General features: G+C 47.3%; 1 protein-coding gene across 4 annotated transcripts in view; it reads right to left on the bottom strand.

Moving 5' to 3' along the window:
* Positions 1 to 16,443, bottom strand: part of TRERF1 (transcriptional regulating factor 1) — a 210,692-nt gene extending 194,249 nt beyond the window's left edge. For all 4 annotated transcript variants that reach the window (XM_036317184.1, XM_036317185.1, XM_036317187.1 and 1 more), the window contains exons 1-2: positions 16,261 to 16,443; positions 15,757 to 15,841 (exon numbers count right to left, since the gene is read on the bottom strand). The gene's annotated coding sequence lies outside the window, so the exon portion shown is untranslated. The remainder of the gene's footprint in view (positions 1 to 15,756; positions 15,842 to 16,260) is intronic.
* Between the last annotated feature and the right edge of the window lie 1,049 nt (positions 16,444 to 17,492).

Genomic DNA, 17,492 nt, shown 5'->3' with positions numbered 1-17,492 from the left:
AGAAGAATGGATAAATAACATGTGGTACATATGTACAATGGAATACTACTCAACCATCAAGAAGAATGAAACCTTGCTATCTGTGACAACATGGATGGACCTAGAGGGTATTGTGCTAAGTGAAACATGTCAGCCAGAGAAAGACAAATGCCATATTACTTCACTTAGGAATCTAAACATAAATAGGTAAATGAAAAAAACAAAACAAACTCACAAATGAGGAGAACAAACTAATCGTTGCCAGGTGGGAAGGGGTAGGAGGATGCCCAGAAATAATAAAGGAGATTATATACAAACTGCTAGTTATAAAACTAGTCATGGGGATGTAAAGTTTAACGTAGGAAATATAGTCAATAATACTGTAATAACTATGGATGGTGCCAGATGGGTACTAGACTTACCATGGTGATCACTTCGTAAGGTATATAAAAGTCTAATCACTATGTTACATACCTGAAACGAATATAATATTGTATGTCAACTATAATTTAAAATAAATTTTCAAAATAAAATAAAGAGAAGCCATCCACTCAAAATATTTTATTATACATATAAATATATATTTTTAATGTATAAATATTATTATAATATATTATTTATATGTAAATAAAAAATTTACAAAAATAAAAGCGATTTAAAAATTGAATTCATGGGTTTGACAACAAATAAGAAGTAGCAGAAGAGATGACTGGCGAACTGGAGGATAGGTCAGTAGAAGAAACTTTTCATATTGAAGCAGAGAAAATATAAAAATGAGCTTTAGCGACATGAAGAATATCATGAAAGGGTCCAACATATGTATAGGAATTGAGAAGAGGAAAGACATAATGGGGCAAAAGCAGTATTTGAAGAGAACTGCCTAAGAATTTTCTAAAACTGACCCCCCTCCAAAAATAAAAATAAAAAACCAAACCATGAATTCTGAAAGCTCTCCAAACTCTAGGAAGAATACATACAAAGAGAATCACACTTATGCATATCATAGTAAAACTGCTAAAAACCAAGCTAACAAGAACAAACATGTTACTTTCAAAGGAACCACAATAAAACTAACATTACTTTTTAATAGAAATGAAGGAAGCCAGAGGACAATGGAATATCTTTAAAAGATAATTTTTTAAAAAAAAAGACAAGCTAGAATTCTATATCCAGTGAAAATATTCTCCAAATATGAAGGTGTTCAAACAAAAACTGAGAGAACTGTGACACCAGCAAACACACTCCACCACAGACACACACACACACACACACACACACACAGGCACAGACACACACACACACACAGGCACAGACACACACACACACACACAGGCACAGACACACACCCACACACCCACACAGGCGCACACACACACACACAGAGACACACACACACACAGGCACAGACACACACCCACACACCCACACAGGCGCACACACACACACACACACACAGAGACACACACACACACAGGCACAGACACACACCCACACACCCACACAGGAGCACACACACACACACACAGAGACACACACACACACAGGCACAGACACACACCCACACACCCACACAGGCACACACACACACACAGACACACACACACACAGGCACAGACACACACCCACACAGGCACACACACACAGAGAGACACACACACAGAGACACACACACACAGGCACAGACACACACACACACAGGCACACCCACACACACACACACAGGCACACCCACACAGGCACACCCACACACACACACAACTAAACAGAGTTCTTCAGACAGAAGGTAACTAATCTGAGAGAAGAACTGAGCATGGTTATACAAGAAGAAAGAAAGAACAAAAAAAAAAGAGTAAATATGTGGATTAATCTAAGTTATTGACTTTTTAAAATAACATCTTGTGGAATTTAATATGCAGGGTGGGGCGAAAGTAGTTGTATAGCTGTTCATATGGAAAATAATATAATCTATAATAATAAAAGCATAATATGCTAATTAGACCGGATGTCCTTCCAGACGACCTTCCGGACGAAGCTGGGGCTGTGAGGGAGGCCCGGGTCCCGGGTGCCAGAGGGAAGCTGGCGCTGGCAGTCAGGGGAAGGAAGGCCTACTCTTGCATGAATGTCATGCATTGGGCCTCTAGCAAGTAATAAATAATAATACAAGAATAAACTGTTTCACATACTCACAATTATAAACCTACTTTCCTCCCTTCCTCTCTCTCTAAAAGAGAAATCAATACAAATATATTTTTTTAAAAATCACAGAACCTCAAAAGGCATTAAGGACATAAAAGGAGTCTAAGTGTTATGAGAAGCTTGCATCGTCCAGGAAATGGTTAAAGTATTAATTTAGGGTAGGCTCTAAAAATCAAAATATAAAATCCCGCACAGCAAGCATCCAACTATGTAAAGACGTGTTTGTTTGTTTTTAAATACTAGAAAGAAACAACTTTTTGAAGCAGAAGTTCTATCAAGATGATGAAATGATGACTGGTTTTCATTTTCTTTATACTCCTTGGCATTCTCAGAGCAACTTTTTCCCTCAATATTTGGTTTCATACAAAATGATTACAGTATTTTCTTGAGGGAGGTGAAAGTAGCCTTCATTTTCTTACAAAGGTTCAAAAAGAACAAATTCCTAGAAAATTGGACAGAGACCCTGTAATTCTGCAGCCAGTTATTGGCAACATTTGTACGAGTGAAGCATGCTTTGGTCGGCCAACACAGACAGGCCAGGTACCAGACACATCCTGTGCCCCAGACAGGGACTGGCCGCTCACTCACTGTGCTTGGTGTGAGAGCACGCCTCAAGTTGTCTCTCCATAAACATGAGGAAATCCTAACTCAGCAGAAAGAATCACTTCTGGTAATAATTCAGGTCATCTGCACAGTCTTTCCACAACAAAAACACAAAGATCTTGCTAAATTAACAAGTAATAGTCATCATGCAAGAGACATCTGCACCCCAACTTGCAGAAAGAAGAAACGAAGCCCAGAGAAGCGATGCGTCTTGTTTAGAAGGTAATCCATGCGACACAAGAATTACCATTGTTGCAAAACAATGATGAAGTGAGGTGAGTACTCTCTCTCATATGCTAGTAGTGCAAACACAAATCAATTTTTAAAGTTTGTGAGGAACAATTAGGAAATGTTATCGAGAACCTTAAAAATGCCTATTTCCTAACACAGCAATTCTCCTTTCCAGAAATTTATCTTAAGAAAATAATCTGAGCCCTAGCTGGTTTGGCTCAGTGGAGAGAGCGTCGGCCTGCAGACTGAAGGGTCCCAGGTTTGATTCCGGTCAGGGGCACATGCCCAGGTTGCAGGCTCGATTCCCCAATAGGGGACGTGCAGGAGGCAGCCGATCAATGATTCTCTCTCATCATTGATGTTTCTATCTATCTCTCCCTCTCCCTTCCTCTCTGAAATCAATTAAAATATATTTTTTTTTTTAAAAAAAAAGAAAAGAATCTGAGATGTGATCAAAGATTTATGTACCTGGATGTTCATCAAAGCATCCTATATAATAAAGAGCTAATATGCTAATTAGACTGAATAGCAGAACGACCGTCCGGACGACCTTCCAGACGAAGCTGTGGCGGCGAGGGCTGAGCCCCTCGTACAAATTTTGTGCATCGGGCCTCTAGTTCTTTATAATAGTCAAAAATTGTAAATAAGCTAAATTTCTAATAACAGAGACTAGTTAACAAATAATAAATAAATATTTAGTAACCATAGACTCCACCTGAGAGGGTGCTAAACAACCATTTAAGAAAAATAGTTTCTAAGGAACATTTACTTAATGAGCAATATATTAAAACACATTCAAAATACCCCTCATACTATTTTAAAGCATAGTGCCATAGCAAGTGTTTATTGAGAACTTCCTATCTGCCAGGCGCACCCTAAATGTTTCACATGCATCATCTCATTTCATCTCACCCAGCCCTACGGTCAGTGTTATCCCTTCCAGTGAGTGAAGGTTCCTGGATTCAAACCCAGGCAGTCTGACCCCAGATTATGCCGCCTAGAGAAAAACTCTGGGAGGCAATGATTAAAATGCTAATAGGAAGGCATTAAAGACTATTTTTATTTTCTTCCTGGTACCTGCCAATATTTTCCAAATCTTCTATAATTACCGTGTACTATTTGCAGTCTCCCTCCCCAAAAGGAAGCTTTACGAACTGCTTTCACTTACCATTTACACAGTGAATAACAAGTCTTAGCTCTAATGAAGCTTTGAATCGCGTCTCCTCCGGGCCTTAAAAGCAGGAGACCGTTGTGCAAATCTGAGCCGTGACATTCTGACCAGGGCAAGGGGATGGAGGGGCCACGAGTCTGCTCAGCAGGCTGTGGAGTCCATGACTTCCATCCCACAAGCACGTGTCACCATCTGACTTACACAGCACTGATGTTTTACGTATATTCTGCCATTAATCTTCCCAACGACCCATCCAAGTAGATGTGACCATTTCAGGAAACTGAGGTTTAGGGAGCTGAAGTGACTTGCCCAGGGTCATGCAGGCACCCCAGCACTTTTCTAACTCATCTCTTGATCTACGAGCTCAGTGGCTCCAGCCTGTCCTCCACACCTCTCAAGTAATCTTTCTAATACATAAAGCAGGCTTGACCCCATCCCCCCACACAGCCCTCCTCACTAAAACCCACCGTGACTCCCACTGCCTACAGGGTCAAGACCAAGCTCCATAACATGGCACCAGGCCCTCCCTGCCCAGTCCCTGCCCACCTCTCAGCCCCATCACCTGCACCTGTCACTGCAGTGTCCCGCGTGCCAGACCCCAGCGGGGTCCTGGGGACACAATGATAAACAGGACGTGGCACAAGGATGCACAAGACCTGGCTTACACCCTGAAGAAGCCAGAAGTCCTGTGGGGGAGACAGACACAGAGAGGGATTGTTGCGATGCAGATGGACAGTGGGGGGGGAGGCCTAGGCTGGGGTGCTTAGGGCAGGCCCCTGGAGGAAGCGGGAATGAGCCAGATGAGGGGCAAAGGAGGAGACATTCCCTGCAGAAGAAACCGAGCAGAAAAGTGTTAGCTCACAGAACTTTCTGCACCAATGCAAACGTTCTAGATGCTTTCCAACATGGCAGCCACTCGCCACGTGTGGCTACTGCGCACTTGACAAGTGGTTAGTGCAACTGGGGAGCTGAACCGTTCGTTTTACTTAATTTTTAATTAACTTCTATGTAAACAGCCATGCATGGCTCACAGCTACCATGTTGGACAGCACGGTTCTAGAGCATTAAACTGAAGCTGATAGACATGAAGTTCAGTAGGTAAGTTTTGAAGTAACATTTCGGTCAGGCCAGGCTGCATGTGGCTTCTTACACTCGCCATGCTGTTCCTTCCCCCTTGTCTCCCCGGCAAGCCCCCACTGAACCCCCACAAGGCCACCCTGTCCCACCTCCCTCTGAAGGCTTCCCTGGCTGCTCGTACCGTCTCTTGCACGTTCTACTTCTACATGTTGCCTTTTCCTAGGCAGGCATCACAGTGAATCATATGTATATGTCCTCATAACCATCTCTACTAGGCTCTGAGCTCTGTCCCTTCCTTGTCCTGGTGTTTCCAGCCACTGGTACCCTCTTGGCACAGGGGAGGCACTCAATAATAAATGCTTGATGCACAAGTGGCCTGGCAGGGGCGGGGGCGGGGTATTCACCTCTTCTAATGAAGATGTGAGTCTCTAACCTCCACCTTCCTTAGAATGAATGACCGCGCGGATGAGTCCTCACGAACACCCTGCCCACCCTCCCATCACGGTCCACCCCGGGCCTTGCAGTGCCTCTATTTTGCCCGGGTTTCCGAACCTAGAGATCTGAACAGGGGAAGTGACTAGCCAGCTTCTAAAGGCAGCAAATCGAATGATCAGAAGCCAGTCCTTGGAGTTAGTCCTGGTTCTGGGGACCAGCTCCGCCACTCAGCACCTGCGTGTTCTTAAGCTGGGTGCTGGAATGCTCTGAGCCCGTTTCCTCGAGGGAAACGTGGGCATCACCTCGGCCTCTTACAGTTGTTGGGAGGCTGAATGAATACACACCTGCACAGTGCCAGGCACACAGTAAGCTCTCTGTAAACAGTAGCAAGCAGTTTGGAACCCCCATATGCAAATTCCGGAGCCCCTAAATAGCTGCTCCTTGGTGCTCTCTGGGATGGACATAATCCAATCTCTGACTCATCACGTGTTGCCAAAATTCTTCTCGAGTTCCCAAGAGGAAATTTATTTTATTTCCCTCTAACTTGAAAAGCGAAGCCGTCCTACAGCATCTTGGGGTGGCAGGGATGAGGAAGGAGCCATGGAATCCAACAAGCAGCTTCGAAAAGGTTACAAACTGATGGGAGAAAGAAAGGAGAAGGCAGCTGGAGGGGGTGAGCGGGGGGGGGGGGGGGGGGGAGACAATCCCCTGAGTTTCTGCTATTATTGAATACCCCAACTCTCAAAGCAGCCAGGCAGCCTCCTCCTCCACGTGGGCTAAGCTCTGCTAATGAGAAAGCGCGCCCTGCCTACATTACCACAATAATGATTTCCCCCTTGCATTTTTCCATGCCCGCCGCTTTATCATAGCAGAAGTAGACATATATTTTCAATAAATCCCTTCTCCCCTACCTCCTCCCCAACTCGAGCTCGCCCAGTAAACGCTGTTCTCTCTCTGCACCCTCCCCCAACGCAATCCCAACCCTGAAGCACAATGAGTTCCACTAATCAAAACAGAAAGAAAAAGAAAAATGGAAAAATCACAGCTGCTGAAAAACAGCATTCGCTACAAGTCAAAGCCCTCCGCATTTTTTTCTGCGTGCAGCGTTTACTTCTTCAAGGACACGGCACCCCTCCCCTATCAGAAATCTTATGCAGAGTTGCTCAGAGGGGAGGGAGGGAGGAGGGGCGGGAAGAAATCTAATATTCACTCTCTTTCCTATTTTGACTAAGCCAGCACAGACAGAAATATAGATAAGGCCTTGAATAACTGATTTAACAAAATGTCACTTATTAAAAGGGATGGGGGATGGGGCCGCATTTGCATTTCAGAGCTCAGTTAAACCACCCCAGCTAAAGGCTGTGAGGCCACGAAAGCAAGAGGGAGGAAACATTTCTCTAGTCTGATCTCCTTCAGCGGCTGCAAGAACTGACCCTGGTGGCAGAGAGGCCTGGGTTTCTCCTCCAACAACAACCAGTGGAGAGCAAACCGAAGGCAAAACAACAACAACAAGAAGAAGCTGATTCTTAAATAAAGTGAGCGTTTATATTGCAGTAACTAGTGCCAGGCTCGGTGCTGGGTGCTGGGGGCGTAAGAATGAATGACCCAGTTCTGCCCTCCCCAGGGCAGTCTAGAAGGGGTGGAAGACACGCCCAGTGATAAGTATGCCAACAGCACCCAGGGCTGCAGAGCCCAAGAGCTCCCCCTCCAGCCCACCCACAAGCCCTAACCCACAAGCAGGCACACAGGGCCCTCAAGAAGGGCTTCAGGAATGAGTGTCCGCACAGTGAAGCTGTTTGACTTTCAGGCTGGTTTCTGAAGAAGCTCAGACACTTCAAAAGGAAAGACACCCCTAAATGTCCTACCTCCTGTGGCTCCCCAGGAAAACCCCTTGGCTCATATGTGTTCACCCAACTAAAAAAGAAGCCCTCGCTGGTTTGGCTCAGTGGATAGAGTGTCAGCCTGTGGACCAAAGGGTCCCAGGTTCGATTCCGGTCAAGGGCACATGCCCAGGGTTGCCAGCTCGATCCCCAGTAGGGGGCGTGCAGAAAGGCAGCCGATCAATGATTCTATTTCATCATTGATGTTTCTATCTCTCTCTCCCCTCTCTCTTCCTCTCTGAAATCAATAAAAATATATTTTTAAAAAAAGAAAGAAAAGAAGAGTGAACAAGTCCCAATGCTTAATAATCAGCCTCAATTACTGGCATCCTTTGGCTGAATTCTAAGGGAGCTTGGTATCTCCCACTGTGATGACAACAGAGGGAACTCAAAGGACACGCTTATTAAAACTCCCTGGGCATCAAATCCATCTTTTTTTTTTTTTCTTTTCCTTTTAAAAAATTGTGCAAAGAAGTTAGGTTGGAGGCAACTTCCCAAAGATGAAGAGAAGCCCTCGGAGCAGCCTTTGTTATGACAAAGACCCCTGAGACCCTCAGGAAGCTTCCCAAGGCAGCACACTGCCCAAGGCCCAGTATGTCCAAAGCCAGGGCCTGGAGACCTGAAGGCCACACTATCTAAAAACAACCACGGACTGTCCTGGTTCCTCCACTGAGGGGCCCCACAGAAGGGACTGGGCTGAGCGTAGGAGGCTGATGGAGAATAGCCATGTGATTTGTTAAAGTCAAGTTTTGGCTTTAATTATGAGGCAGGCTTAAAGCTGTGTGCTCCAGAATGAACCAGACAATTCAAGTTTTTAAAAATGTAATGCCCCAAACACGCTGAAATCATCTATTTCCAACTAAGGTCACTAGACTTATAAGCCTGAAATTCCCAGATGCACGTTTTGGTTTCCATAATCTCTCACATATATTCTATCCCATTCTTACTTAATACTGTATAGCAATATCTATTTGAGAGTGCAATGAAATTTGGAGACCATTTAAATTCTGGGCATTAAACCCGGGCTTTGAAAGCTGGCAGGTCATATGACTCCAGGTTAATCGCTTATTTATATTTTTTCAATTCTACTTCTTGAGCCTCACTTTCCTCGGCTGTAAAATGGGAATAATATCTACCTCCTATGGTTGTCGCAAGGCACCGATAAAATAGGACAAGTCAAAGAGGCTTTGGACCTAGGTAAACACTAGTTATTTCGATGGCGGCATCCATTTCCTCCCTCTCTGATATTTTGCTGTTTGTTTTCCCCTCTCTATGAAACCAGACTGATATCGGTTCCACTGATCTCTCAAAAATGACAACTTGTATTTATTACACAAATAAATCCAGAAGGTCCTGTTACCCACAGGTGTGCAAAAGCTGACTCCCCGCCGAATCCAGGTGAGGGGCACGAGGGAGTTCATTGTACTACTGTCTGCTTTTGTATACGTTTGAAGATTTTTCATGATAAAAATTAATGTAGAAAGAAAAAAGGAGAGCCTCACCCTACTGAGCAGACGCCAGGGTCTGATTAGGGGAAAGTATGGGCTATTTTTTATTTTTGTTATTGTTGTTAATCCTCCCCCAAATATATTTTTCCATTGATTTTTTTTTTTTTTAGAGGGAGTGGAAGAGAGAGAGAGAAACATCGATGTGAGAGAAACACATCAATTGGTTGCCTCCTGCACGTGCCCCGACCAGGGCCCAGGCCGGGGAGGAGCCTGCAACGGAGGTACATGCCCTTGACCAGAATCAAACCTGGGACCCTTTGACGCTCTATCCACTGAGCCAAACTGGCTAGGGCATGGGCTATTTGTTAAAACCGGAAATGACTTCCCAGCATACACAGTAAGACTAAAGGTTAAAGGACTGTTTTGTAGGTAGAGTCAGTATACACAACAGTTTTCATTTGCAAAAAACAAACGCTGAGCCAAAACGAAGATCGCTCACAGCGGGGGACCACAGTCAGGTTTCTTGGGTAGGTTCAAGGTTCCCCTGCACCCAGTTCACAAACCAAGTAAGTCTGGCCCTTTGGGTGGACAGGTCTCAGGTTCTAAATATGGAATCAGAGTTTGAACCTCTACTGACTGACCTTTCCCCGCCCGCATTCTGATGCCTGCCTTCCAACCGTGAGATCAGTTTCGCCAAAGGGATCACAGAGGCCCTGAAAACCCCAAATAGAAAGTAGCTTCGAGGGGGAAACATAAATGGGAGTGAACACGGTGAACAGCTTTTAGTAGACGCTTTGGGAAGTTCAGGGACGGGTTTCATTGGTTGTCAGGTTTTTGTATCTGAGAAGAAGATCTGGCTGAAGTTCAATTCACCTCGCTGCTGCCTGCTACAGTTTACATAGCACTTTCCGTACATTATCTGATCCCATCCTCACAAGTCTGAGAAGGGAGGCGACAGATGGTATCACCCTCATCACCCTCCTTCTGCAGATGTGGAGACAGGCTCAGAGGCCCCCTTGTCCAGAGCAAAGATGGAGCTGGACCGCACCCCGGGTTTTCTGACTCTCTCTCCTCCCCCACCCACCTCCCATGCAGACCCCATGCTTGGCACAGGGGCGGGCAGTCCATGGCATATTTTTTTGTGAAAGGCAGCCTGAAGGAGAGGCAGATCTCTGCCCTTTTTTTCTGGAGCTTCTTGTTCCAAACATATGACGCAAGGCCCACCAACTTTAGAACAGGGCTGAACATCATGGAGGTCTTTTTCCAATCGTAGTTTTCAAATAAATCTAAGGTGAGGCCCAAATTACTTTAACTGAAGACTCTTTTCCAAGCGAAAGAGTCTGCTCTTTCCTCTGTGCTGCTCAGTAATGCAGTCAAATGCTAAAAAAAAAAAAAAAAAAAAAAAATGCAGCACAATTTTCTGATGCAGTCTTAACCCTTGCAGGCTCCGGTAGGACTCAAGTCCTGAGCCCAAAGCCCTTCCCAGGGAGGGTGCGGCCTCAGCCCGGAGAGGAAGAGCACCTCAGGGCCCCAGTGCAGCTCCCTCACCTTCCCACACCTGCTCTCTGGCCACACGGAGGACGGAGGACGTGTCCCTCCTCCAAGAAAAGCCGATCTCCCCCCACAGGCCTCGAGGGTTTTTGCGCAGGGGACCCAACCCATTGCTCTTGATCAACCATCTCCTCTCCACTGTTTCGCATCAGCACACAAATATACCACCAGGGCCTCAAAAAACCCCGTCCCTCTACCCCATGTCCTTCCAACTCCCACTCCATTCCTCTGGCCCCCTTTCTGAGTCCAGCTGTGCCCAAAAGTTGTCTACACATGCCACTACCAGTTCCTCGCCTCCCACTCCCCGGCCAACCCCTCCAACCTGGCTTCTGCCCAATCCATCACTCCACTGAGACTGTTCCCAAAGTTGCCAATGGCTTCCATTTTGCCAAATCCGTTGGTGACTTTCCCGGCCTTATCTCACGGCACACTCGTATGCATCGCCTTTTCCCTCCAGACTCCTTAGGACATGTCCGCCAGTCTCCTGCATTAAAATACCACCCCCTGGCTGATGATTCCCACATTTTCATCTCTTGCCTGGCCAGTCCTCTGACACTGGATGCTCGTATCAGACCGCTTGCTTAACATCTCATTGAGTCCAACAGGCATCTCAGATTCCAGGGAGCGTGATTCTGCTCCCCTCCCTCTCCCTCTTCCCCATCTCAGCAAATAGCACCACCCATCTACCCAACTGCTCAGGTCAGAAACCTGTTATCCTAGATTCCTCCTCCCCAACCCCCACCAAATCCATCCCCAAGCCCTGCCCATTCTACCTTCAATGTGCGTCTGGCACCCACCTGCTCCCCTCCATTCACCTTCTGTCACCTCCCCCCGTGACCTGCTCCAACTTCCACAGTACTGTGCTCCCCAATTCCACACCTGCCCCTCTCCACCAATGCATTGGGTAGGGGTGTCCCTTCTCACTGTAATGGCTTCCCACTGCACTTCGGATGAAACCCAAACCTTTCAAGGCCCCCAGAGCCCTGCCTGGTCAATCATCTCTTGTGCCCTCTCTCCCTCCCGTTATCCACCCGCGCCTCTCTTCAATGGCCAAAGCCAAAGGCCTTCCACCCAGGCTGTCTGGTGCCCTCTGCTTCTCCCACCCTAATCCCCAGAGAGGCTCTCCTAGGCTGCTCTAGCGGAGTAAGTCCAGGTCACCTCTCCCTGGGATTTCATCAGAGCATTTATCACATTTTGCAATATCTATTCCTTTACATGTCAACCTCCCCTCTGGACTGTAAACTAGGGAGAGGGGTGGGGGATGGGTAGAGGGAGATAATTATATTCTGAATTATCAACATATTCCCAGCGTCTAAACTTAGGGCCTAGCACAGAATGGGTGCTCAGTAAGTAACTGCCGAATGTACAAATGAATAAACCAGTCAGCCATGGCATGAAAATAACTGTTACCGTCTATGAGCCTAGACTTATCGCTGCCATTTAGGCACATGGGTTCTTTCCCCCCCCCCCCCTTCCTCTCTATCAAAAAACAAAACAAAACAAAACAAAAACGTTTTAATATTGCTAAACCAAAAGCCCAATAGCTCAGCATACCCCACCCATTCTCAGCTTGTCTTCCATGAGGAAAAAGCAAAAATCATCCATTTCCTCAGTAAACCCTAATTAACCAGTAGGCCCTACAAGCAGCTACCCAGAGAACTTGAAAATCCTTATAAAATACCACAAGGTCTTTTTGTTTTGTATTTTATTTAACCCAGAAAAAATAAAAACAGATTAAGAGAGCCATGGAATCAAACTCATGTTCTCAAGCCTGTATTATTCCTTAAAACGCCACAGTAGCCTCGCTGAAAAGCATGCCAAGAACAGATCCAGCTGCTCTTGTCTCCCTCTCCCCACAAAAGAAAGCAACTGTGTAATATCCTCTTTATTTTATTGGTTCCCCTTAAACATGCAAATTCAGAAATATTACTAATCCACAAGATCCTAGCTGATCCTAACCCTCTCTCCTCCCTAAATCACAGTTTTATGAGGTCAGAAATAAAATGAGCTGAATTCGACTGCTTTTAGAGCAGAACAATCAGCACAAATTTGTACTGCCTGGGGTCTGAGTCACTTGTCTGGATCCTTACTATACATGTGAATGTTCAAAGTCAATAAAAACATCAAGAGCCTTCCCCCCAAAAAATGCCCACAGTGAAATATGAGATATCCCAGAAGCGACATTAATACAATATCATTACCATGAACCCTATGGCAAATATACCACCAAATTCCAATTACCCACGTGTGAATTTTCCCCAGACAGTGGGTAAAGCCACAACTAGGCTTTCTGGTCTGCTCAATTAACCTTAGATTTGACCAAGCATAATTAGACAGGTGAGCCAGCTGGTTGCAGGGGAAACTTCCAAGATGAACTGAAATTATTTTTGGCGCCACTCTCTATTAACACATATAATTGCGTATCAACCATGCCCTTTTTTTCCCCAAGACGGTCGGTGGCAGGCTTTCCTAAGTTTTTCCTTGCGTTGATGGTCAAGATAACCAGGCCACTCAAGAGTCTTTTTTGGAATGCCAAGGTACAACTCCACTCTCTCCATGAGAAGACAAAAACGGAAGTTAATCAACTCAGCACAAGTCCATGAAGCAATTTGGCCGTTGGCCCAGGAAGACACTGTCAAGACCTCCAGAGACTTTTCTGGAGAGCTCTCTCCACAAGACCGAATGACAGAATTTCAGACACAGATGTAACTCATGGATCAAACTGTGCGCTCCTAATTTAAAAAAAAAAAAAATCTGAAGTCCAGAAATGCTAGACTGGACATTTCCCCCCTGCTGTGAGCAAACCACCTTAAAAGTTCTTGGTCACTTTTCAAATACTATAAACTCGAGGCAACCACTGAATGCAAAACAACGTCAATACTTTCTGATTAATCAACTTTATGGAGAATCCTTATACTTTTCCCAAGAAAACAAAGCTTTTGATTATTACGACCAACCCAACCATCAAAGGATAGGAAAAAGAATATGATACATAAGCTTGGCTTTTGTGATCACACACTTTATGATATAAGCAGCAGTCCCCTCCCTTATCATTAATGCTCCTACCTCAACAAAAACCACAGGCCCAAGCGGGTTAAAGGAAGCCAAACGGAGTACTTTCCACACAGTTCATAGAACAACTGTTTTCACAGCAAGCTCACATAAATGCTATGTGATATTAACACACGCCTGCTATGTGGAAGCCTGCTTACCAAGCTGTGAAAAGACTCGTGTTTACTATGGAACCTGTAAAATTAATCTTCTCAATGCCCATAAAGCAGACGGAAGCGCTCTTTTTTTCAGATGTCAAGCTGGCTTCTCAACAAATCTTTGGCAAAAACGGACATGCCTAAAAGGGCGGGGCCCAAAGAGCTGTGTCACTCCCTGTATCAATTCCTATAAATCAAATCCTGACAATCACCACAATATTTTTAAAAGAATGAATTATGATTCATGGGCCTTCAAACCTTTATTACCACAAGAACATTCCCAGCAGAAGAGAAAAAAAAGCTACTGTGACTTGATTAATGGCCAAAGCAAGACAATAAAATAAATCTCATAACTATAAGAATAAAAAAAAAAAACCTGAATGACTGCTCTTGGCTTCGAGGGTAGCCATGTCAATAATTCCACTATCCTGGGATAAACACACATAAAGATTGTGTTTACCTTCCCAGCAATAGACACCACCAGACGCAGACTTTCAGCAGGGGAAAATTAATAGCTAATTTGTTTAACGAATGCCTAGTTAGGAACATTTGATAAATGGCAATATTTATTTCCCAACTAACTCAGCTCTCAAGCTGCCAAATAACCAATTCTCAATCTGGAAATCTGATAACAGGAAGGAAAGAAAGCACTGTCCATCCGTAACACGCAGAGAAATATTTTTAATCCCATTATTTCCCCTGCTAGAATTGAGCCTGGCTACAGAACTGCAGAAAGCTTAACCAACTTTAGTTAACCAGTCTGCCTAGTGTTTACTCCCTGACCCTACTAAGCATGCCTGGGTTTGAACCTCTGGTGCTAAAATTATCCTGGCAAAGTTAAAACTCCCAGCATAATCCAGGTACCTGACAGCCAAGACCTACAACCACCCATCTGCAGAAACCAGCAGGCTGAGCACCAGGAAAACAGGCAGGGAGGAGCAGAGACTGCTGGTTAACTGGTAAACCGCTGAGTACTTCTGCTGGTTATCCTCCCAGTGGGCACCAAACCCCGTCGTCGTCGGTCGCCAGACTGCTTTCTTGAAACGGTTAATGATGCCGAAGGTTGGTACCAACTGGGACAACCGAAAACTCCTTTCTTAACGCTCTGCTCCAAGGCCTGCTAAAAAGCGCACCCACCCGGCCCGGGAGGCATTTTTTTAAAGAACTCCTCAGCCATCCCTGGATCCCTCATTCCTAAGCATCACTCCCATGCACTTCCCAAGACAGCCCAGGCCACGCTGTTAGCAACCGGCTTCAACACGTACTTCCACTTGCCAGAGCCGCCGGGTCTGGGAAGTTTCCACAAAGCTGGCTCTCGCAGGCCAGCCCAAGCCCCACGGAGGAACCAGAATGTCATTTTCTTTTCACGTAGGGATGGCAGGCGCACATGCCCCAGCCCAGGGCTGCCCGGAGGCCACGGGCCAGGTGCTCTCGGCCTCCCCCAGTGAATGGGTGGTTTTCTAATATCTATTTATTTAGATCACCAGCAACAACTCCCAAACTGAAGTTAAGACTGGAGGGGCAGGTTTACCCCCCACACATTTCCCTCGTCCGGGTGGCCACTTTTAACTTCTGGTGGGTACTCGGGCCCCCAAAGAGCCCACAGGCGCATGTATATACATACATGCATCATGTTCAAAGCCCCAAAAGGCACATCCCTAGGGTCCTGCGGTTTCTTGGCTGGAAGAATGAAGGCTTTATAGCATCACACCCTTCAAGTGCAAGCCCCACCACCACCCTTTAAGCCCGATCTGCCAATTTTAGCGCCGCTCGCACCCCTCCCCCTTTGCTGGGATGCCGTGCAGCACCGAGGGGGAAGAGAGAAGAAGGGAAGCAGAGAGAAGGCCCGGTTAACATACTGAAAGTAAAGAAGTGGGGGGGGAGACTTTTCCTTCCCCTCCCCCATCTTCTCACCGAGCATCCCCCCCAACTAATTTTTTTTTAAAAAAATGAAACTTAATAAGCTTCTTGCCTACCTTGGCTGTTTCTGCAACAAGTGCATGGGCAATCCGACAAGAAGACCAGTCTCCGCTTGGGGGGTGAGATGGGGGAGAAGCAGAGCTGATGGAGTAATTTCAATATTAATTTATGTCAGAGCCGCCTCCTCGAAGCGCTACTCACTTACAGTACTGCCCTCAGCCAGTAAACAAATATCGCTCCGCCAGGAAACATACTCCCCAGATGCAAGCCCCTCTCCCCAGCAGGGAACCCGGCCCTGCATCCCCCACCCCCACCCAACAGCGTGCTCCCCAACCCCGGTAGGAAGCTCAGCGTTACCAAAGCACCAACCCACCACCTCCGCCACCACCCGAGCAAGAAACTTACTCGGTCCGTCTCTGCCTCCACCCTCCCTTCAGGAAATCTACTCTCCATATGCATTCAGCCTCCCCGCAGGAAATCTGCTCCCCCCTCCCCCCTTCTATATGCATGCACCCCTCCCTCTCCTCCTCCCCACTCGCCCTCCCCGGCCAAAAACTTACTAGCGAGCAAGCGTGCAGGCTCTCCCGATCCTGGAAACTTACTCCCAGAGATAGCGCCCGCCAACCCCCTTCCCGGCCCTGCTCCCCTTCCTGCCCTCCGCCGCAAGCAACTCCAAACTCTCCGCATCCAGCCACTCTCCCTCCCCGGTGGAAATTTGCAGCGCGGGGCCGCGCGCGTGCATCCACCCTCCCCTTCAGGAAACTTACTCCCCGTCTGCATGCACCGCCTCTCAGCCATCGCTTAGGGAAGGGGGTGTGCTAAGAAGACAGAAATACATATGTATCTCTCGCCCCTCCCCCGGCCGCAGCCCACTCGGGGCCGAGCCGCGGTAACCTGGCCTTACCTTTCGCATTGCTCCCCATCCTCGCCCCTCCCTTAACCCTCCTTATCTGCTCCCCGGCGCCCCCCTTTTTTCACCCTTTACCCACCCCTAGCAACCGTTCCCAAGCTCCTCTCGGTCTTTTTTTTTTTTTTTTTAATCCAGGATGCAAATTCCTCCCCTGTCAGCAAATCGACTGTCAAATTATTTTCTTGCAAAAGGAGAAAGGCGGGGTGGGGGGGGGGAGCAGAAGCAAAAAAGGGGGGAGGGCGGGGGAAGGGAGAGAGGGGGACAGAAGAGGGGAGAGATATCCCTCCGCAGAGCTGGGTCTGGCCGCGGGCGGGGAAGCAGGAAGTAAGGTGTCCAGCGCCGGGCCGGCGGGTCCTACGCCGCGGCCCCCGCCTGCGCCCCGTGTCCCCCGGGGCGCCTCGCTTCGGCGGTCGCGGGCCGCCCCGCGCATTGTTCGCAGCGTTCCCGGCATCGCGCTGCCGGCCTTATTTGTTTGCTCTGCATGTGCATGAGGTGGCACCTTTTGTAGGCTGGAGAGAGCCTGGACCAGGATGGGGCGGGGGGCGAGGACCGCGCTGGGGCCCCGCGCGGGACCTGTCTGCAAATCGAGATGTGGCGGACTCCCCGGCGAGGCCGGAAAATCGAGGCCCAGGAGAAGGCGGCGCGGCCGGGAAGCTGCCGCCTTAGCCCCGGACCAGGGCAGGATTGCTTCCTGCGTAGCCGTCCCGGTTATTGTAACGCGCTTTGCAGTCTAACGACTGGGCTTTGGGTTCGGGGTTTATTTTGTTAAAGGGGTTGCAAAGATGCCATGGTCGAGGTGGGCTGCGGGGAGCCGGTCTGCACCTACTCCCCCCCGCCCCCCCGCACTGCGCCCCGGCTTCGGTGGGGCTGGGAGAGAGGCCG

This window comes from Myotis myotis, unplaced genomic scaffold, assembly GCF_014108235.1.
Source record: "Myotis myotis isolate mMyoMyo1 unplaced genomic scaffold, mMyoMyo1.p scaffold_m19_p_7, whole genome shotgun sequence".
Classification (NCBI taxonomy): Eukaryota; Metazoa; Chordata; class Mammalia; order Chiroptera; family Vespertilionidae; genus Myotis; species Myotis myotis.
The sequence above is the reverse complement of the archived record's forward strand: the minus strand, read 5'-3'. Positions and strand labels throughout refer to the sequence as shown.